Consider the following 6,000-nt stretch of genomic DNA (forward strand, 5'->3'; position numbering starts at 1 on the left):
GGGCGAAAATCAAGTAGCAAGGTTCGACAGAACTTATGAAGTTCAAAATGTCCACATTAAAATAGATGAGTCACCGCCAATGAGTGCGAGGGTCGGTCATATGGAAGATATATTAGTCAAGGATTTCGAAACACAAAAGCGGAGCCTGAAGACGACTTTTGAACGCAGACGTCTGGCGGCGGAGCGCAGCTAGTCATTATAGAAATTTTGGAGCAAATGCCATCTCCTTCATCTATCAGGATAATTCAACTCATCACAGAAGTCGAGTGCAAGTCTGAACGATCCAATAGGACCATGGCTTCAGGAAATTCAATTTAATAATTTAGCTACTAGAACATTGTAAGTAGTGCGTGATTTTCTTGACACCGACCTCTGCGGCTCTTGCCTCGAAAGCGCACTTAAAAACCGGAAGGGTTTTTTCCATAGAGAAAACTGCTCACAAGTTTACCGGAAACTCTTCGACGGTCGGCATCGCCCTTACTGGTACTCATCAGGTAGGTGCACTTCCCCAGTTTCTGTCAACCTTATGTCCTACTTTAACCCTACAGGTTGAAAAATGCGGCATACGAAATTTCAGGTCCAGCTGCATCACTGGCTACACAAGTGACAACTGAATGAACAAAGATTTGCATGAGTTTGGAAGAGTCCACAATCCCTGGGATAATGTGACAAAGAATTTACAGGAGTGTGTAAATACCGGAGCGTAGGGAATGAACACACTATAATTTTGGGACGACCTCCGGTTATGCTTCCAATAGGAAGGTTCCATTATTGTGCTTGACTCATTTTCTTTGGAGGTCTATATGGGGCTTTGCAAAGCGCACCACACACAGAGCTCCTGAAAACTCTCCGATAGCCCACGGCTGGTTTCCCTTCAATCGGGGAGTCACCAGGTAGGAATAGTCCTCGATTTTCCGTAAAAACTATGCCCTAATTGAACATGAAATCGCTCTTAACCACAAAACGACTCATATTTTCAAGCAACCTTTATTTTAACGAGATATTCAAAAATATCCTTCAGGTGACTGTGTAAATCAAAGACTGTTTCATTTGATGTGATATCTGAGATGTCACAGTGGATTTCCTAGGTACAGTACATTACTAATAAATGTAGTGAAGGCCCGTTAAATTCATCGGAAGCCACTCTTATATTATGAGACCCAAGAAGAGCGAAACCGCACGTGAGTTATCGAGAGGTTCTATGCAATTTTATCAGTGAAGTGTTATATAGGAAAAGTGTACGTCTGAATCTCGAATAATGTGCCAGTTGAGGCATCCCGAAGACAACACATTAAACTGAAGAATATCGCAAGTGCAAGGTTCATTTGAGCCTGCTGTATACATTACTTTAGTTTATAGGTGAGTGTGAGTAATCAGTCGAAATAGGTCGCTTCACCTGTCAGTGATTGGAGTTTAAAGGGTATTCACATTTGGTCATCTCCATTATAATTTCAGGGCAGGCAAACATTTTAGGATTGTAGTTTTTCGTGCCTTTGTGTACCTGGAATACATCTTGAATCAAGAAGAGGACATTAGTTTGATAAGTCCAATAACCTCCTGCAATGAAACACGAAGTTTTTATGACCTTCAATCGCTGTCGAACCAGTTTCCTGTCTCGTCTATTTGTTGCAGTTAGCTGCAGTAATACTTACGGTGTACGCAATATCATATGTCATATAAATGTATATGTCAGGACACGCAATATCATTAGTATTGCATTCTAGTCACCGTTACTATTTCCCCAAGTCTCATCTGTGATGTACATTCAGAATTTTCCGCAATCCACGGAGCAGATGAGGGATAATATATTGCTATCTCATCTAACGTTTCCAATTCGGCCTAGACGCACTGACATTTTTCGGCGTCGCATTTTATTAAATCTGATATTTGCTCCACAGGTCGGAAACCTATCAGTTTGGAAGGGCGATGAAAATTCCTTCGTATGGTCTGAGGTGGGAGGTCTGTTAACACGTATCAACACATCAGAGGATTTTCTGTTTGATCTATCCCAATGGGTACTGAACTTAACTTGTATATATAACTGTGAACGGCTACTCACGACCAAATGTACATTGAGACAGAATGTTTTCTTTCAAAGTTGTGGTGTAATAGGTCCGCAACCAACTCGATGTAACCCTGAGCATGCTTTCTATCCCTGCCGGATAAACATGAAAACGAACCATCCATTTGTCGTACACCAATCTGTTTCCAGTTGCTCATAGTCCACCTGAGAATGGAACAGTAATCAAAGACCAGTAGATGTTCGTAGCCTTTTCTGATGAGTGTTCAACGCTTACTGTTTGAAGACCCAACTTCACGTACGAAAATTTAACTGTCATGATAGCTTATTCCTTTTGAAGCTACTCCCAACATTAAAACGTGACTTCAACCAAAGCAGACTGTTTCGTATAAGGCCGTGAGCTGTGGCAGAGGCGTTGATTGAGAGTTAATTGAACATCATAAGGAGAGTCGTAAATTTAGAAAAGAGAACTTTGAGCAGCCGTATTTTTGTATAAAAATATACTCACACAATGCACATGGAACGTCAATTTTGCTATTAAACAGAATTTGTCGTGAGGAGGCAGTCTCCGCTTTTTATGCAACTATTTGTTAGGCTGATGAAATCCCGTCTACAACATACCTTTGAGAAAAGTCCTCTTGGGGACACATCAGGTAAGCGTAGTTTTCGAATTTCGATCCTGCTTGAAACGAGGTTGTACGTATGACTCAGTTGAATATCGGCTGAATTGCTCATCCCCAATATGCGATCTCTGATGATGGCCGTCAGTCTGTTCGATGAGCTTGACAATCAGCTTGCAAATGTTTCGCAGTCATTCGAGAAGGCGTCCCAAGTACGTGGCCGGATGTGTCAGAAAGGCCATGCAAGCTCCATGATGGCCGACTTAACTTATATCTAACGGCGTCTCACTTTAACAGTTTATTAACATGACAGGGAAACGATCTTGGTAAATACGGCTGAAAACAGCAGGCGGACCCAAAACTCTATTCATAGGATTACTGAAAACCCTTCCGTAGCCCATGACCGGTTTCACCCTTCTTATTGGTCATTAGGTAGGCGCAAACCCCGAGTTTCCTCTAGCCTTATGTTCAACCCAAGCTAGCAGTCGGTTCCAAAATTTGATGATGAAAGTTGCAACAAAAATTTTAGTTCATTTGATTGGCTGGCTGTTTCAGCACAGTTGGAGAAATCCCTCTCACTTCATTTCACAGCTAAGTGGATTTACTCATGCAATCTTTGAGGTGACTGACCTTACCGACAGCAGCAGGTGGTGCACTCGTAGAACAGTTGATTTGGAAAGGACAGTCAGCTGTGAACCAAAATGATCTGGAGTTGAAAAGTACAAACCTGGTTCAGTTCGTTCAAACAGAGATCACGGCTGCCTAAGAAGACACTGTCAGGGAATACCGAGACCCTACCAAATGCACCTCTACCGTGGACCAATCAGCGTAAATAGTTCCACTGTTTTTCACATCCTAGTTCATTTATTTACGGTGGTCTTATTCAAATCACGTCAGTAAAGAACTTATCGGGCTATTTGAGTCCAACCATCCAATGGGTTACACTAGATGATTGATCTTTCACAGACTTGTAGACATCAGGTTGTGTCGGAAGGAAGTTTTACCTATATGTTACTGGATTTCGGCTCACTGTTACCCACCAAAGGCCAATATGCAGGATTTCCCCCGACGTGGTGGAGTGGGTAAACTGAGAGAAACGTTGAAATTTAAGTTATCAATGACCCAGAAGGCTTATAAAGTCAAACGGGGAGAGGTACAATGTCGGTTGCGGGCGCATCGCTCTACCAGATAGTTACAGCTGCGGTCTCCGGCTTTCATTTTCTGCAGAACACAAGCAGCACGCAATTTGCAGAGCGGTATAAGCTATCCGATGCACACGACATCATCAGCTGGTCTCGAAACGTGTTAGAAGTACAGTGTCTTACGGAAAGGGTGAACCTCAAGGGATGAAGTGCCTTTAAAGAGAGAGCGAAATTTATTGACTGTAAATCTGTCCAAACTGCGAATAGTTAGCTGCTTCTGAATAGAGCTTATTCCAGTAGGAGGACAGCCCTTCCACCTAATGCTGAGGTTTTTTTCGTGCACGTCAAAAGACTTTGTGAAATGTGGCTTTAACATCCGACTTAGAGAGGAAGGAGTTAAGGGGTTTTTGGCAGCTAGTGTTTTTTTCTGAAAGGAGACAGTTCAGAGCGTATTACTCCTACTTCAGGGACTCTGTTCAAGAGGAAACATCTCCATCGAGAGAACAATTTAGGATGCATAAATATGTTCTCAGCTGTCTCTTCTGCAAGAGAAGAGACAAAGCCAAACAGGATATGCTTTCTGGTTTTTAGAATGTCTGCTCTACTTCTAGAGATGAATTGTTACAATGAAGAGCGCTCTACGACATGGTGTTACTATTTGACCACTACTTGAAAGGGGGCTTAGCATGGCATGGCGCTGAGACACCAGACGGCCAGTCATTGATCTCCTTCGTGGACTCATGTGGATTTGGCTAGTAAATTCACATTGTACAAACACCGATCTTTGGAGCCCTTCACCTCCGGAGTACCAACTACAGATTCTACAGCTAAAGGACAGTGTGAGGCAGCGCATAACTGCCCAATATTTCCGTTTTCACCTAGAAGCATAGCGTGTGGAATGCGTCGCCGTGAAAACCTGTCGTGATGTTAGCGAATATACACTCATTTGCAAACTAATTTGGTTTTCCGAGAGACTCACCTGGAACCCAGCTGAGTAGTGCATTATAAATATATACATGTATCGCGATTTCTCGAATATCGTAGCGAGTGGAACATGAGGCTGCCTGGTGCAGCACATTCAGTTGCCTGGAAACATCACAAATGAGAGATTCAGCTGGGTTCCAGATGAGTCTCTCGAAAAACCAACTTTGTTTGCTAATTTCGTGCAATTTGATTTCAATTAGAAGATGAGGTTGACGGAAACCCGGGGACTGCATCTACCTGATGAGCCCCAAAAAGGGCGAAACCGTTCGTGGGCTGTCGACGGATTTTCAGCAACCTTCTGAGTAGTGCATTACAAATATATACATCTATCATGATGTTATTCAAGTTTGGCAGGGTTGAGAAGTCAACAGTTCCAAATAACCCATGTAAAGAGGATAAATGTCTGTGATGTATATTCATCGTGTTAAATTAATATGTATGAACCGCAGGTATGCAAGAATCCCGAGTGCCCAAGACGTATTGCTAATAAAAAATAGAAAATCCCATCTCACTTCCATAAGAAACGTCACAAAACACTGGGACGCAAACGTATTATTGTTATCTTGGCACAAGAAATACGTAAAACTGTTCTTTTTGTGCACCATCCCTGATGGAAGGTGGTGTTGAAAGGGTGGATTGCTTTTTTAATTTCAGAATTAAGCCGTTGGATGTGTGCATCGTAGAAGTCCTCAGAATCGCAAACGAAAAGAATTTTCTGCTGCATACAGGAGTGTTAAAGACTGTGGTCCAGGTTTATCGTGCTCAGCGCAACGGTTAACTCTCGTTGCTAGGACCATCCACGCTAACAAAGTTTGCTTTGAAAGAGCTCCTTTTACGGAAACAGCAGAGGGCTCTGAGGCACGAAACTCATCTTTCTTTATTTGTTTTACACCAAAGCACACGGCTAACTGAGTAACTAAGATGTTTCCATGCCAGATATATTACGCATCAACACCACCTCTTCTCTCCTAGTTTTAACTTCATCCTCAGTTGGTTTTTGTACAGTTCATTCTGAGCCGGAATAACCTGAGAAGTTGCTTGCTTGTGGATGATCAGCTAATTGTTTTCAACATTTCTTCATCATCATCGTCATCATCATCACCATCATCGACAGCATCACATCAGTGTTCAACACCGATGTTTCACTGCCGTACTCCAACAGCTCACTGAAAATGCAACTTAAAACGCGACCTGTTAATGGAAGACAGTTCCAGGAAGAAACTAGTTTTGGTCG

This window comes from Opisthorchis viverrini (genome assembly GCF_000715545.1).
Source record: "Opisthorchis viverrini unplaced genomic scaffold opera_v5_348, whole genome shotgun sequence".
Taxonomy (NCBI): Eukaryota; Metazoa; Platyhelminthes; class Trematoda; order Opisthorchiida; family Opisthorchiidae; genus Opisthorchis; species Opisthorchis viverrini.